Below are 19096 nucleotides of genomic sequence, written 5' to 3' on the forward strand. Positions count from 1 at the left end.
TGTCCTTCAGAGATTCCGGTAGTTCGTCCAATTCAAAGTCAAGTAATATAATTAAGGAACTAAGATGAAATGGATACAAAGCACATGTATCAAACGAACAATTCAATTTTACATATTTAGCAAACTCCGGGATGAATTTTTGCAGCTCGGGGTCAAAGTTGGTCATTATAAATAAAAAGTTTAGGATCCCACTGCACATTTGAAAGCATTGAGTAGATTTTAAACAGTTTCTTACAAGTTCTGTTGAATCTTTATTAGTCTTCAAAACATCTTGCATATCCTGATTTCTTGTTTCAAATAAATTATTGCAAATGTTAAGAACCAGCATCTCTATTTGGGGTTTCATTTTAATGGAAATATCATTGGTTAAAAAACTTGAACCACTAGTGTTATGGTCCCACAATTCTTTCAAGACATTGGAATATCTCTCGCTTTCTACATTCCAGTGGATAATATCTTTGGCTAATGTTTCCATGTACACGCCATTTTGATTCAAGTTTATCAAAGCTTGAATAACTTCAGGATTTACAGTTGATTGAAAACTAGAGTTCACGTCCATATGTGCAAGCTTTCTTACGAGGAATGCATCCAACATTTTATCCACTGATTCTTGCGTATCATTTGCACGTTCACTGATGTCGCTTTTATAAAATTCCGTTAAAAGCTCGGTAAAATTATCGTCCACTTGGGAGTGTCCCTCTGGTTCTGTTTTGCAGATTTTCCGAATATTTTCTAATATGGACAGTCTTACATTATTGTTTGAGGTAGAATTTTGATTAGATATCTTGAGAATCTTGATAAAACTCTTGGAGAGCGCGTCCGTAACATTTTTGTCGAGTAGCGGATTGTGGTACAGGAATTCTGGACAAGGTTCGTTGTTAGTGGCGATTGTTCTTTTAATTAATTGATTGTTCATGATTAATAGAACAAGTACAAGGTAAATAATCGAAATATTATCAATTATTCATAGGAATGATAAAAGTTAATGTTTATTTACTAAACTTCAGTGATAATGACATTGGCACATCAGTATCTGACATTTCGATTCGAACCAAAAAATTAAACTATCATCAGTAATTTTTAATATGACTTAAACAGCTTGGAAGATGTTGCCAGTGGTAAAAAATAAAGAGTTTGGCTATTTACTACTAGATGGCGTCAGTGACTTTTTTAGCGTCATCTAGTGGCGAATAGCAGAACTAAATAAGTTTGACTAGGCAGCGCTAGATGTCGTATTTAGTTCCAATATCTTAATTTGTGGCAAAACACTGGAACGACGTTAGGGAAGCGATGACGATGTATCATAGTTTTTGAAAATGAAATCTATATCTTAAGGAACAGAGAGATGTATGTACTTACTTTTATGTTATAATTTTTGACTTTGAAGTAAATTAATCATTTTTCATGAACAAAAGCGTAGCATATTCTGCTCTAACTGTTTGTCAGTATTGGCCCGGTGACTACCGGTGATGTAGCACAGGGTAAAAAAAAGCTTGCAAGTAAAAAGTATGTTTGTAATATTAAACAGTAACACAGGGATATTACTATTTTTTTTATTTAAAACCATAAACATAATTAATATCAAACTTATTACAATAAAACGTAACCTAAAATTAACTACCTACAGAACTAAAACTAATACCTAAAAAATAAATAAAACATAGCATGGGTGACCTAGCCCAATATGTATATATTAGGCTGCAGGTCCGATCCCTGTGGAAGGGTTCCCATGAGGCTGGCTGCGTTCCCCCTTTGGATGGCTATGCCAATCCGTTGGGCGAGGAACGAGAGTAGAAACTATTCCCCGATTCTGGCCCCACCTCTCAGTGGTCACCGATCCTGACCCCAGGGCCGATCCACCGCCCCCGCTGAACCTAAAAAAAAAAAAAAAAAAAAAAAAAAAAAAAAAAAAAAAAAAAAAACAAATAGCCCCCCATTTGAATTGATTGCGCTAGGTCTCAGCAGTGCCCGGCGCCTCCTTCAGGTACTTACGAAATACGCTAATTAAACAATACACCTTGCTCACCACGGTAACAATAGGCTTATCGACCCTTTTCTATTGTTCGATCTCGACTCGGGCGCGTTATTGTGTTACCGAGTATACTACCTGGATGGACCCTTCACCCACCGACGTCTTCATTCATGCCTTCTTTATGTGTGTATTATACTGTAGGTGTTTGTGATAGGTATTAGCGATAGGTATTTGCAATAGGTATTACCGATAGGTATTTGCAAAAGGTACTTATTTGCGATTCATTATCTTATTATCTTACAACCTCTTGGAGCTATTTCGATTTATAAGGAATACAGTTCTAACCTAACCTAACCTAATTAGAATTTACACAAGTAATCCGTCGGTAGCCTAAACTAACCTAAACCTTCTTTTACCAAACCTAACTTGACCAAACCTAACTTCTCATTTCAAACTAACCTGCTTTCACCTAGTCTTCGTTCAAGTTATGTTTTAACCTAAATACCTAAACTTCTTACCTATCCAAACTAAAGCATCCTACATATCGTATACATACTTACCTATATTGTGCATATTGTATTGTGTTATTTTATTTAGTTTTACCTATTTCTAACTCACTATTTTTGTCTGCGATAAATGCAATTCTACCTAATGTAGCCTTTTTTATTCTTAAACTTAGTATGTAAGTATGTCTCATTATCTAATACTATATGTTTATTTTCACATACATTTTTATGTTCTTTGTAACACGATAGAAAGTAAACTCGTAGCTACTTGTTTCTTTGTATTATTAAAATAATAACTAGGCGTGTGAGGCATTTCTTGTGCACTTGTTTTCATTGTTATAACAGCTTAATTGCTTTATTGATAGACGTCTATTATATTTTATGCTGACAATGGATTATTATGTGGATATAATTTGGGTTTGAGTACAGGGAGCGTCTGTTTAGATGAACTTGTTGAGACATGTTACTTTGTATGATTTTAAAAAAAATAACGAGACGTGTCAACTGGTTTCAACATGATTTAGTCTAATACGTCGGCATTTCTTGTGTGTTGGTATTCATTGTTATAACAGCATAATTGCTTTATTGGTAGACATCTATTATATTTTATACTGACAATGGATTTATTGTTTCCTATTATGCTTTTGAATTTGGGTTTTAGTAAAGAGAGCGTCTGTATTAGATGAACCTGTTGAGACATGATTTGAACGATACTGTATCCTGCTCACTATCACAGTATAAAAGCCGAAGAGAAATGGCTTTGAGTAAGTATTACTGTCGTGGCAGTCCTCTGTATCAGAGCTCCTTGTATCTACTGCAGTATATAGAAATATAGTGTTAATTCAACAGTGAAGTGTTTAAGTGTTTATAGAAAGACCCAACAATGGATGTAAGTATGTCTTTTATTACCGTAACTTACTTTGTTTTGTTTTCACTTGTGTTCTTTGTGTTTTAATTATCAAGATTGTAGACAGTGTGTAAATTATTGTTTTATATTGTTTCAGTTCACTGAAAATACTTTCAAGAACTATTACTACCCGGATGATAATAAAGACGAATCAAGCGATGAAGAGGGTACGCTTGGTCTCAAAGTTAAACAAGCCATCGCAAAGAAACGTTCAGGAAACAATATCGATAGCTTCTTTGAACGACCTAAAAAGCAGTCTAAAGTTGTGAAACGGTCTTCAAATGTGAGCAAAAGTTCACCAGACGGTGTTGCAAACTTGTCATCCGGACAAGACGACGGGGCCTATGCATCACATTTGATTAAAATCGAGATATATGATATGCATAAAATCAAAAACGTCCCACCCATGGAACACTGGAAGCATGCGGACTTCAGATTGAAATATTTTGCGTTGGAAGACGATTTGGAGCTACAAAATACGCGAAATATTATTTATAACATAACAAAGCAATTAGCTTCTAAGGACAGTAGTGTGAAATATTTTATAGATAATAAGAAACAGTGATAGTTATAATTATTAATGATAGTAGTAGCTTAATGATTGTGTTAACGTATTTCTCATTTTTTACCTCTCCTTAAGTACATTTTCCATGTAACAGATTATTTTTATTGTATCACATTACAACAAGTTTTAATTTAATACTTCTCATTTGTAAAGATTACAGTCCCCACTCTTAGAAATCTTATACCTGTAGTCAACTATTTAAATGAAAGAAAGCACTGTATGATTTCTCATTTCATAATGGACTCTTTGAGTTGTGATGTCTACGATCTTGAACTTATCAGACTCTGTGAAGAAATAGAAGAAAATGAAGATCTATGCGAGGCTGCCCGTCTTGTGAGCCAACTACATCGAGAGGCGTAAGTAAAAGTATTCCTGTTCATACATGTTTATAACTCTTAACCAGTACCTGTTTAACAAAGGATGGGTTCCTCCTAACTTGTTGTGACCAGAACTTATTGTTAGGATAAACGTGGGGTGGGAGAGTGCTGGTTATATAAGCGGGGTATCTCGAGTTCATATCATTCAGTGTTCTGGTGCCGTGCTTGTACTGTGATATCCTTTTCCATAATGGTGTTTACGTACTATCATATTGGTCTCACTTTGCCTCGTGATAAGATTGAGGAATTAAGTAAAGAATTTATTTTAGCATATTTTCATAGAAATATAAGAATGTGGTATATATCAAACAAATTACCTCACTCGTTACTGGAAGATTCTGATATTATACCGTATTATACACCATGTGATGGGCATATCAAAAATTCCAAGGGGAATACTCAGTCATCAGATGTGATTGATGGAGTTTTGATGATGCGGGCCTATTGTCAGCAGTGTCGAAAAGACTTACGTTAGTATATACATCCAACCGTTTTAGTAATTATTTTTATTTTATCTGACAATAAGATATTTATGTTTATTATGTATTGTTATAGATCTTCTCAAATAGGACGGGGAGTAAAAAGGACAGCTGCAGTTTTGGAGACCGAAGAATTCTTGGTGAAGAAAAACCGTTCAGCAGCTGCTGAACCTGTAGCATCAACATCATCCGAACCAGTTCCCGATGTCATTGTGAGTACAAATAATAATCATGAAATTGAATGTTCTGTGTGTAATAAGTTTGTTTCTAAAAGATATTTTAAAAATCATTTAAATAGTAATCTTCACAAAAATAATGTTTTAAGGGTTGACATTGAATGGGTTAATGTTCAGTTAATTGAAAATGCTTTTAAGAATAGGGTGGCCACTTACAGAATACTATTAAATGAAAATGTTCACCAACCATTTACTCCCGAATCCATTTTACTAGGAAATAAAGAGAAAATCTTTGCATTATTGGATCGTTCCCTCACTGATCACCATGCTTTAAAAGTAAACTTTATTTTGAATGCGGATTTTACTCAAGAGAGCAAACAAGTAAATAATACATTTGATTTCCAATTATGTAACAATGTAGTTGATGTTAGCAGCGACAAAGATGATATTTTCGAGTCAGTTGTTAAAGATATATTAACAAAATTATTTAACTTTGAGAGAAAAGACAGTGGATGGAGTTTAGTAAAATTTAACTATCTAGATGTCAATGTAAACAAATTTAATCCATTGCGTGGTTCTTCCTATATCGAATTACCACGTGATATTCAGAACAGAAAAGCAGTTATTAATGTAAAAAATAATGATCATGAATGTTTTAGATGGGCTGTATTGTCAGGCTTGTATCCACCTACAAGTCATCGTTCAAACACTGCGAAATCGTATATAGCGCATAAAAATAAATTAAATTTTAGAAATTTAACTTTCCCACTTAAGGTTGGAGATATTCAAAAATTTGAAAAAATGAATGATATAAGTATAAACGTTTTTGGTCTTGAATACAATTCGAAAAGTAAAAAACATGACGTAGTAGGCCCATTACACTTAACAAAGTGCAAAAAAGCTACCCACTTGAATTTATTGTACATATCCAAAGACAGTAAGGGGCATTATTGCTATATCAAAAATTTATCTAGGTTAGTATCTAAACAATTATCAAATACACAGCATGCTGCACATATTTGTGATGGTTGTTTGTCGAACTTTACAACTCGCAACAATTTAATGAATCATCAAAGAAACGATTGTTTCCATGTTTGTACACATTTACCTTCAGAACAGGATAAAAAGAAAAACTGGTTCAATGAAAACGTTTCCTCCAATATACTTACTTTCGATAATTATGAACGTAAATTAAGGGTACCTTTTGTTATTTATGCTGATTTCGAGGCCTTTCTAAACCCGATTCAAACAGGTACAATTAATCCTACTACATCCTCAACAACAAATGTACAAAAACATGAGGTATATAGTTTTGGATACTACATTAAATGTTCTTATAATGATAAATTGTCAGTGTACAGAACATATAAAGGCAAAAATTGCACCCAGGAATTTATGAAGTATATGGAACAAGACTTAAAGGCCATTTGTAGGAGAAATACTTTTGTAAAAACTCCATTGCCTTTATCTAATGCAAATAATGTGCATATTGCTCAGAGTAGTACATGTTATATTTGTGATAAAAATTTAAACGAGGATTCAGTCATTTCCTATAATTACCATACTGGTCTTTATGAAGGAGTGGCACATACATTTTGTTCTGAAAAATACAGGGCACCTAATTTTGTACCTGTATTTTTCCATAATTTGTGTAACTATGATAGTCATTTTATAGTGCATGGGCTTGGTTTGGCGGAAGGCGACATTGAACTGATTCCAGAGAACAAAGAGAAATACATTTCATTTTCTAAGAGCTTACAAATAAATAATCGCACAATTAAATTGAGATTTGTCGATTCACTTAAATTTATGTCCAGTAGTCTTGACAAATTGGCAAAAAACTTGTTGCCTGAACAATTTCATGAATTAAAATTGAATTTTTCATGCGAGGAGGATTTTAAACGCTTATTACGAAAGGGTGTCTATCCCTATGAACACATGTCATCATACGATTCTTTAAACTTAACAGCTCTTCCCTCTAAAGATGATTTCTTTAGTTCCTTGTCTGATAGTCACATCTCAGAAGAGGATTATGATCACGCAAAAGATGTTTGGTCTCATTTTCAATGCAAAAATATGGGTGATTATTCTGATTTATATTTAAAAACTGATGTTCTATTACTAACTGATATATTTGAAAATTTTAGAAACCTTTGTCTTAAGACGTATGGATTAGACCCCGCTCATTATTATACTGCTCCGGGATTAAGTTGGGATGCAATGTTAAGAACTACAAAAATAAAACTAGAACTCCTAACTGATATCGATAAAATAGCTTTTATATCAAAAAATATTCGAGGTGGCATATCACAATGTAGTAATAGATACGCGAAGGCTAATAATATTTTTTTGGAAGATTATAATCAAAATATCCCATCGTCATTTCTTATGTACTTTGATGCAAATAACCTTTACGGGTGGGCTATGTCTCAATGTCTTCCTACCGGTAAATTTGAATGGGTTAATACAGATACTGACTTTAATATATCTGATGACGCTGATCATGGTTTAATTTTAGAAGTTGATCTCGAATACCCTAACGAGTTGCATGACTCTCATTCAGATTTGCCATTTTGTCCTGAAAACGTTTGTTTGGGTAATTCCAAAGAAAAAAAATTAATTCCTAATTTAAATAAAAAAACGAATTATGTCATTCATTATAGAAATCTAAAACAGTGTTTGAAGAATGGTTTGAAATTGAGTAAAATCCATCGCATTCTTAAATTTCAGCAGTCTATGTGGTTAAAAAGTTACATAGATTTGAACACCCACATGCGATCACAGGCATCATCCGATTTTGAAAAAGATTTCTTTAAACTAATGAATAATTCAGTGTTCGGTAAAACCATGGAAAATGTTGCAAAACGCGTAAATGTCAAATTATTAAATCACTGGGAAAATCGAGGAAAAACGCAGGGGGTTCAATCTTTGATAGCGAAACCTGAGTTCCATAGTTTATCCATATTCTCTGAGAATTTAGTGGCCGTTCAATTGAATAAAACTAAAATATTTTATAATAAACCGATTTATCTGGGATTTTGCGTATTAGATATATCGAAAACTTTGATGTATGACTTTCACTACAGCTACATGAAAACCAAATATCCAGACAATCTTAAGCTTCTTTATACAGATACTGATAGCTTAGTATATCAAATTTTCACGGAAAATTATTACGCAGATATAAAATCAGATCTTAATTTATATTTTGATACATCTGACTATCCTCCTAACAATAAATATGATTTGCCGTTAATAAATAAAAAGCGATTAGGGTTTTTCAAAGATGAAAATAATGGTAGAATTTTAAAAGAGTTTGTAGGTCTGAGATCTAAAATGTATACCTTAGATGTTGAAAAATATGACGAGAATGATGAGAAAACCGAAAAATACGGTGTTTTATCAAAAGCCAAAGGAGTCAATAAATGTGTTACAAAAAAATTTACTCTTGACAATTACAAAACGTGTTTATTTAATAAAAATTTGCAACGCGCTCAAATGCTAAGATTTAAGTCTATAAAACATATAATATTCACTCAAAAAATAAATAAAATATCATTATCGCATGAAGATACAAAACGGTACTTATTAGAAAACTCTTCTGACACTCTAGCGTGGGGTCATTATAAAATACCGCAATAATGAAAAAGTTTCAAAGTTGTAATATAATCACACAGAACATTCGATTTCCAAATTATTGTTTGTACATTGTATATTTTTTACGGTATTACTTGTAAACATGTAAAAAAATGTATGAATTTTATTTTATTGTATCTTTTAAGGTATTTTTGTAAATATGAAACAAAAAAAATAATGTTAAAAGTGTGATCATAAATAATAATAAAAAATTTACGTAATCATTTTGTTTTGTTTTTTTGTCTACTATATCTGAGTTGTTTAAATAGTAATCATCTTTCTGAATATTACCATTTAAAGTCCATCCGTTAACATATCAACACTCACCCACACACATACACACATACACATAGATTACGATATTTAATAATGATTCACTTTTATCATCCTTTCACCACCATTGTCGCAGGTCCTAGTGGGTGTGGTAAAACGCAATTTGTTACAAACTTTTTGAATAACTCCAAAGAGATATGTAATGTTGAATTTGATGAAATTATTTGGTGTTATGATGAAATGCAACCTCTCTACAATCTGGAAAATGTAAATTATAGTCAAGGAATACCAGATTTTTCAATGTTTGATGGGAAGAAACCTAAACTTCTTATTATAGATGATTTGATGAGAGAATCAGATGGACGAATCGTTGACATTTTTACGAAAGGTAGTCATCATAGAAACTTAAGTGTTTTTTATATTACACAAAACGTATTTCATCAAGGTAGAGGTCAACGTGATATTTCATTGAATACAAGCTACATTGTATTTTTTAAAAATCCCAGGGATAAAACTCAAATACGCTACCTGTCACGACAAGTTTACCCAGAAAACTCAAAGTTTGTGGACGAAGCCTACAAAGATGCTACAAAGGAGGCTCATGGTTACCTCATGATTGACCTGAAACAAAATACAAATGACATATGCCGTTTTAAAACAAAAATATTTCCGTTTGATGGGCATTGCACAGTGTATGTACCTAAAAAGGGGTTTAAATATGATAAAAATCACCATATTTTAGTCAGTTCTACATGATGCATGCAAGAGTAAACACATATAAACATTTACTTGAAGCATTGCAGTTGCTTAAACCCAAATATCGTACTGCATTACTTAAATCTTGTGACGATGAAGAGATCAACATTATTTGTGAGTGCATTTATAACGTCCTAAATGGGAAAATTCCATTAGAAAAAAAAGAAAAGACGAAACTAAAAAAATATAAAGATATTTTAAGAAAATTAGTTTCGAAAGGGAAACATAAAATAAGAAAAACTGTTATAGTTCAAAAAGGAGGTGCATTTCTACCTATTATTTTAGGTGCAGTTTTAAGTGCTTTAGTGAACTCTTTATCATAAACAAAATGGAAAACACAAAAAAAATGTTATTAGTTGAATCAGATTTTATTGAAAGGCTGAAAAGGAATGAGAGTCCACCCGAAAATTCCTCATCTCGGCTAGATGGAGAAATGCAAAAAATCCTTAAAAGTAAAATGAATGATCGCGAAAAGTGGACGTTATATTCTCAAGCATTACAAAGATTTCTACATTTTATTGAAACAGATCGAAAACCGTTTAGAATACCCATCGTGATGGAGAGGGTAGATCAAGTCATCAACGAAAGTAATGATATTATAAAAACAAAAGTGAACAAAAAGGAGGAGATTGAAAATAATGAGTCAGTTACAGATAATGTAACTGAAGCAGCCACACCGTCATCGTTTAATACACCACCTGGCGAAATAAATCAAGAACTAATGCCAATTAGTCCGTCAAAAATTATAAACATATTACCTAAATCTTATGAAAAAAAAGCTCGAACGTTGTTAGATTACATTGTTTCAAGTAAACCGAAAATTTGGTGGAAACAGACTGGTGAAGTTGTTATAAATAACCAAACCATTCAAAATAGTAATATTACTGATTTGGTAAGCGACACCGTTAGATGTCTTAAACGTCCTAAGCCAATTGGATGGGAAGTGTTTGCTTTACTTTTAAAAGATATCGAAGTTCCTAGGTCATGCATAGGTAATCCTACAAATTTAGCATTTATTAATGGTACTCCTTTGATTGAACCCTTTACCCCCTCCACATCTGTGAAGACGAGAGCCTCAACAGATAAAGATAATAATACTTCTACGCCTCTTGCTACACGGGAGCAAAAGCGATCCGGAAAGAAAATAGAGTGGGAAAGATGGACTCCTTATTAGATATTAACAGAATCTATTATGACGTCTCTAATCCAGCTGGCTATAGCAGTTTAAATAATTTATCAAAGGAAATGAAAGGTCAAATGAACAAAGAGGAAGTGAAAAAATGGTTACAATCTCAAGATACGCACACGCTGCATAAACCTATTCATAGACGATTTACTAGAAATAAATACATTCTCTCGAACTTTAATGAACTTTGGCAAGCTGATTTAAGTGATATGAGTACTTATAGTCAATATAATGATGGGTATAAATATATTCTTTGTGTTATTGATGTGTTCAGTAAATATGCTTTTGCAAGAGCCATGAAGAAGAAGGATTCAGCAACTGTTAAACAATGTTTTGAAAGCATATTTACTGAAGCCAGCTCTGTTCCCCGTCACATCCAATCTGATAAAGGTACAGAATTTGTTTCAAAGGCGGTTAGAGATTACTTTAAGAGCAAAAATATTAATTATTATACCACTAATAACCCCGACATTAAAGCAAGTATAGTAGAAAGGTTTCAAAGAACACTTAAAATGAAAATGTGGCGTTACTTCACTCATAAGAATACATATAACTACACAAATATATTACAAGATCTTCTACATTCTTACAACCATAGCTATCATTCTAGCATTAAAATGCGCCCAGTTGATGTTAGCTCTAATAATATTATGACTGTTTGGTGTAATTTATATGATCGCAAAAAAGATAGGCAAATTTCATTAGAAACTAAAAAACTAAATGTAGGTGATCATGTTAGAATCACTAAATATAAGCATGTGTTTCAAAAAGGTTATGAAAGTAATTGGAGTGATGAAATATTTATTATTGATTCGATTATTAACAGATCGCCACGAGTTGTTTATACAATAAAGGATTTAGAAGGTGAACCCATCATTGGTACATTTTATTCTAAAGAATTACAAAAGGTAACTTACCTCCCCTCCAACGAGTATAAAATTGATAAAATAATACGCTCGCGTCGAGTTGCTGGCAGAAAGGAAATACTAGTTAAGTGGCAAGGTTATCCTAATAAATTTAATTCTTGGATACCTGAATCAAACTTAAAGAAAATATGAGTGAAAATAGTTTTTATCTAACTTTGTTAAGTAATAGTTCATCAGATTACTACACGGATAACACGACTGCACATTTCTTAACTAAATTACCAAAGACCATTAAATTGGATGGAGAATGGGTAGTTGGGTTGGTGGAATTTCAATATCCTTGTTCCATGTATAATGTTCAAGAGCACGAAAACATCATTTATTTAAAGAAAAAGGTGTTATCACCCACCGACAAAACTACAAAAATAGTAGATATAAAAACTCATATACCAGCCACTACATATGATAATATAGATCATTTTCTTCAAGCGTTTAATGAAAACCCACAGTTAAAAAATAACGTGAAATTTCGATATGATGGATTAACAAAACTGGTTGGAATAGCAACAACAAATAAAGAAATAACATCTATCATTACAACTCCGATACTAAGTCTGCAATTGGGTTTTAAACCGAAAACAAATTTAAAACAAAATACATTAGGAAAAAGCCCTGCAAATTTATATTTAGGTTTACCATCTCAAATATTTGTTTATACTGATATAATACACCCACAAGTAGTCGGAGATGTTATTACTTCATTACTCAGAATAATACCTTTAGATCCAACTAAGTTCATTTATGGAGCTTATAAAACTCACATCTTCTCACCCGCTCATTATGTACCAGTTTTACGAAGAGAGTTCGATACCATTGAAATAGATATAAGAACAACGACTGGTGTCAGAGTACCATTTCAATTTGGATCTTCTTGCGTGAAGCTACACTTTCAACGAGTAAAATGATTTACAACAGATCGTCAGTCTCTTGTCCTTACGAACATTATTATTCACACCAAGCCGGCTCTGGGATAGGTATTGTCTATAAGGGAGTTCCATATCAACGAGGACATGGTATAGGCAGTTTTTTGGGTGGACTATTTAGATCAGTGCTCCCTTTGTTATCTAGCGGTTTAAAAACCATTGGAAAAGAAACCTTAGGGGCAGGGGTTGGTTTGTTAACTGATATGGTAAATTCTCGTCCTATGGATAGTTCCATTCGATCACGATTTAAGGAAGCGAGCGCTAACCTAAAAAGAAAGGCTGATGAAAAAATTGATTCTCTCATGTCAGGATCTGGGTATAAAATGTCGAATAAAAGAAGAGAACCACTCATTACTCGAAAAGCATCGCGACGAAGAGGAAGTAGAAATAATAATAAAAATAACGATATATTTTCAAGTTAAATAATGTCATTTCTACACAGTCATTCATGTGAATGTGCAAAATCTGAATTAGATATATTTGCCCTTCCATCAACTCAAACAAGTATTGAAAGCGGACATTGGATTCATTACAAACCAATTTCATCTTTAAGTGATGATGGCCCCATTGAATTTCAAGTACCTGGATCAGGAGATGACTACATTGATCTATCACACACAATGTTACATATTACTGCTAAAGTATTGAATCAAGATGGGACAAAATTAAAAGCAGATGCCGGAGTTGGACCCACCAATAACTGGCTACATTCCCTTTTCAACCAACTTGATGTATATTTAAATCAAAAACTCATATCACCCCCAAACAATACATATGCTTACCGTGCTTATATGGAAAATCTTCTCAACTATGGACCGGCAGCCAAAAAAACCCATCTTACTTGTGGGTTATGGTATGAGGATACCCCAGGTTTTATGGATACCGTTGACGCCAACAACAAAGGATTTCAGAAAAGACTAGAATTTATCAAAGAGAGTAAGGAAGTGGAAATGATTGGACATTTGCATGGCGATATATTTAACCAAGAGAAATTCTTGATAAATGGTGTTGAATTGCGTATTAAGTTAGTCCGATCAAAAGAATCATTTAATTTAATTTGTCATCAAGATAAAAAACTTAAAGTACAAATAACAGATGCTAGTCTCATTGTTAGAAGAACAAAAATCAATCCTAGCGTTTTGTTAGCCCATCAAAAAGTATTGGCAACAACGACTGCGAAGTACCCCATTACGAGAGCAGAAGTTAAGGTTCTCACAATACCAACAGGGGTCCAGGGTAAAACATTGGATAATATATTTCTCGGGCAAATTCCTAAACGCTGTATTATTGGATTTGTATCAAATTCAGGTTTTAATGGAAATTTAGCTTTGAATCCATTTAATTTTCAAAATTATAATATGAATTCATTTAGTTTGTTTGTAGATGGTCATGAAATTCCTTCTAAAACATTACAACCGTCATTTAGTTCTGGTTTAATAGCGGCGGCATATCACACCTTATTTTCTGGAACTGGTATTCATTTTCACAACGAAGGTAATGGAATAAGTAGAACAGATTATGGTGGAGGATATTGTTTGTTATGTTTTGATTTAACCCCTGATTTATCTGCTAGTTCAACTTCACACTGGAATCTTGTTAGACATGGAAGTGTTCGGATAGAAGTACGCTTTGATTCGGCTCTAACTAGCACCATTAATTGTATCGTGTATGCAGAATTTGACAACATTATTGAAATAAACAAAAACCGTGATGTGTCTGTAGATTATAATAGTTGAATAACATAATTATATAAATACAATGTTTTCTTTCGTTTACTTTATTTTGTTGTAGTCATTGTTTGCAGCATCATCAAGACATAAATTGTTATTAATTAAGTAATTATGGATACTAATGAGATTCAATTTTGTATGAAGAAATTAAACCCACTTTTTGAATCAAATGTTTTTGCTGCTAACAAAATACCTATTTGGGTCGATCTACCTGTCTTTATTGTTAGTAATTTGGACCCTGACACGAAACCAGGCTCCCACTGGGTTGCCATACACATTGATGTTACTGGTATAGGAGAATATTTTGATTCCTTCGGACGGAAACCTTCAGGTTACCATAACTTATTTTTAAAAAGAAACACCAGACAGTGGTTTTATAACAATAAACCTCTTCAAAACCATTTTACTTCAGTTTGTGGTGAATATTGTCTAGTTTATTTGTATTTTAAATATCATGGAAAAACTATGACAGATATGCTAAGTTTGTTTTCTGATAATTCTGTATGTAATGACCTTATATTAAGGAATATGTTTAAAACATTTTTTGTGAAATAAAATAATACGTGTACTTGAATAAGATTTTTTATTTTTTCATATAATACAAAGACCTTTTAAACCACACATTTTTTTTTTAATTTTATTATTTACAAAATATTTCTTAACATTCTTTGTTACTTAAAAAACGAGACGACACAAAAAAATCTGTTACATGGAAAATGTACTTAAGGAGAGGTAAAAAATGAGAAATACGTTAACACAATCATTAAGCTACTACTATCATTAATAATTATAACTATCACTGTTTCTTATTATCTATAAAATATTTCACACTACTGTCCTTAGAAGCTAATTGCTTTGTTATGTTATAAATAATATTTCGCGTATTTTGTAGCTCCAAATCGTCTTCCAACGCAAAATATTTCAATCTGAAGTCCGCATGCTTCCAGTGTTCCATGGGTGGGACGTTTTTGATTTTATGCATATCATATATCTCGATTTTAATCAAATGTGATGCATAGGCCCCGTCGTCTTGTCCGGATGACAAGTTTGCAACACCGTCTGGTGAACTTTTGCTCACATTTGAAGACCGTTTCACAACTTTAGACTGCTTTTTAGGTCGTTCAAAGAAGCTATCGATATTGTTTCCTGAACGTTTCTTTGCGATGGCTTGTTTAACTTTGAGACCAAGCGTACCCTCTTCATCGCTTGATTCGTCTTTATTATCATCCGGGTAGTAATAGTTCTTGAAAGTATTTTCAGTGAACTGAAACAATATAAAACAATAATTTACACACTGTCTACAATCTTGATAATTAAAACACAAAGAACACAAGTGAAAACAAAACAAAGTAAGTTACGGTAATAAAAGACATACTTACATCCATTGTTGGGTCTTTCTATAAACACTTAAACACTTCACTGTTGAATTAACACTATATTTCTATATACTGCAGTAGATACAAGGAGCTCTGATACAGAGGACTGCCACGACAGTAATACTTACTCAAAGCCATTTCTCTTCGGCTTTTATACTGTGATAGTGAGCAGGATACAGTATCGTTCAAATCATGTCTCAACAGGTTCATCTAATACAGACGCTCTCTTTACTAAAACCCAAATTCAAAAGCATAATAGGAAACAATAAATCCATTGTCAGTATAAAATATAATAGATGTCTACCAATAAAGCAATTATGCTGTTATAACAATGAATACCAACACACAAGAAATGCCGACGTATTAGACTAAATCATGTTGAAACCAGTTGACACGTCTCGTTATTTTTTTAAAATCATACAAAGTAACATGTCTCAACAAGTTCATCTAAACAGACGCTCCCTGTACTCAAACCCAAATTATATCCACATAATAATCCATTGTCAGCATAAAATATAATAGACGTCTATCAATAAAGCAATTAAGCTGTTATAACAATGAAAACAAGTGCACAAGAAATGCCTCACACGCCTAGTTATTATTTTAATAATACAAAGAAACAAGTAGCTACGAGTTTACTTTCTATCGTGTTACAAAGAACATAAAAATGTATGTGAAAATAAACATATAGTATTAGATAATGAGACATACTTACATACTAAGTTTAAGAATAAAAAAGGCTACATTAGGTAGAATTGCATTTATCGCAGACAAAAATAGTGAGTTAGAAATAGGTAAAACTAAATAAAATAACACAATACAATATGCACAATATAGGTAAGTATGTATACGATATGTAGGATGCTTTAGTTTGGATAGGTAAGAAGTTTAGGTATTTAGGTTAAAACATAACTTGAACGAAGACTAGGTGAAAGCAGGTTAGTTTGAAATGAGAAGTTAGGTTGATTTTAGTTAGGTTTGGTCAAGTTAGGTTTGGTAAAAGAAGGTTTAGGTTAGTTTAGGCTACCGACGGATTACTTGTGTAAATTCTAATTAGGTTAGGTTAGGTTAGAACTGTATTCCTTATAAATCGAAATAGCTCCAAGAGGTTGTAAGATAATAAGATAATGAATCGCAAATAAGTACCTTTTGCAAATACCTATCGGTAATACCTATTGCAAATACCTATCGCTAATACCTATCACAAACACCTACAGTATAATACACACATAAAGAAGGCATGAATGAAGACGTCGGTGGGTGAAGGGTCCATCCAGGTAGTATACTCGGTAACACAATAACGCGCCCGAGTCGAGATCGAACAATAGAAAAGGGTCGATAAGCCTATTGTTACCGTGGTGAGCAAGGTGTATTGTTTAATTAGCGTATTTCGTAAGTACCTGAAGGAGGCGCCGGGCACTGCTGAGACCTAGCGCAATCAATTCAAATGGGGGGCTATTTTTTTTTTTTTTTTTTTTTTTTTTTTTTTTTTTTTTTTTTTTTTTAGGTTCAGCGGGGGCGGTGGATCGGCCCTGGGGTCAGGATCGGTGACCACTGAGAGGTGGGGCCAGAATCGGGGAATAGTTTCTACTAACGAGCCAGCCCTACGGTCCCCGGTGACCTCGATGATTTTTTTGGATATCTGCCGGATTAGTTTGTGAGCGCTTGGGCACCACGGTCCCAGAGTTTCGACTGCAAATGCCGCAAATATATGCCGGTCAGTAAGCGCTATATATTTGCGGCATTTTGCCGCCTCAGCAGCTGTGGCCGCCTCGCCCGCTCTCAAAGATGTTGAACCGAGGTGGGACGGTGCCAGGGCGTCCACGCATGTTGCTTCCCAAATAAGGAACAAGGGTCATTCCGTCGGGCCTCTTGCCATCGTCACGCGCGAGGCCAGGTGGCTCAAGAATGGCTGGAACGTTGGCGCTGACGAAGGCCCGACGGAGGATGTCGTTGAGGCAGGAATGGCGTGATAGGCGGCCGGCACCGTGGTCCCTGTCCACAAAAGTTCCGCAGGGGCAGCGACGGGGTGTGACAATGTTAGATCCCAGGCGAAGACCGACAGCCAGCCTGAGGGTATTGTTATCTAGCAATGTATATCAATGTATGTACATACTAATGTATGTCAAATTAAAATTGTCTCAGATTCCGAACGCCAATATTTTTTATTAACATATGTACCTACCTACTACCTACACTACCGTGTCTAAAAGAACTTGAACTTGAATTTGAGTTAGACCGAGAAGAGTCTGCAACGATTTTGATAGCACACGCTGCACACGCAGTGCAACTGTTATTTTAAACGTCAAACTTCTATGAAATGATGACGTTATAACTAACACTTGCACTGCGTATGCTATCAAAATCGTTGCAGACTTTTCTTGGTGTAACTCTATCGTACTTTAAATAAAATAATTGAGGCAAAACCCCTTGCCCTTTAGAATCGGCACAGTATCGTGATTCGTCTTCTTTCGTAACCAAAGTGCCTTTAACCAATTCCGATTACATGATTATAAATCATGGAAGGCCTCAATAACCATAAGAGCAAATTCCGTGAATTAAATTTAGAGAAACAGAGTGGGAGTGTAATTTGAAACTGATAAATACTTAGATGCGTAGGTAACTGCACTGCCTACTCAACTTGCCTGCTCTTGCGCATTCACCACCACTTACGATACCGAGGCGTTAGTACCTACCTATGTAAATTGTGTCTTTAGATACCAATACAAAAAAAAAACCGGCCAAGTGCGAGTTGGACTTGCGCACGAAGGGTTCCGTACCATTACGCAAAAAACGGCAAAGAAATCACGTAGGTATGTTGTATGGGAGCATTGGGAGCATTTTATTTTGTTTTTAGTATTTGTTGTTATAGCGGCAACTATCACGGTTCATGAGTTACAGCCTGGTGACAGACAGACGGACGGACGTCTAGACGGACAGACAGACAAACGGACAGACGGACAGCGGAGTCTTAGCAATAGGGTCCCGTTTTTACCCTTTGGGTACGGAAGCCTAAAAATCCGGTAAGTAAGTAACTGTAACATACCTAACTTGGCTGTGACTCAGTCACAAGTTCTAATGAGAGTTCTGATATTTTGAAAACTACTTACTTACCTACTGCTTTTGTTTTCACCAAACGTAGCTTGAAAACATTCGATTGAAAAAACCGTACTGAATCGGTTCATCCGTTTGAAAGCTACGATGCCACATAAAGTCACACAGACAATATTATACGTGCTGAAATTATTATATCTACTTAGGTACCCATATTTATGTCTCTTGGGTTAAAAACGTTTTAATAATATCAT

At 33.9% G+C, this 19096-nt stretch overlaps 1 long non-coding RNA gene across 1 annotated transcript in view; it reads left to right on the forward strand.

Annotated features, from left to right (window-relative positions):
* LOC134801198 (uncharacterized) overlaps positions 1 to 19096 on the forward strand; it is a 396731-nt gene that overhangs the window by 14099 nt on the left and 363536 nt on the right. The gene's annotated exons all lie outside the window — the stretch shown is intronic.

Source organism: Cydia splendana, chromosome 21, assembly GCF_910591565.1.
Source record: "Cydia splendana chromosome 21, ilCydSple1.2, whole genome shotgun sequence".
NCBI lineage: Eukaryota > Metazoa > Arthropoda > Insecta > Lepidoptera > Tortricidae > Cydia > Cydia splendana.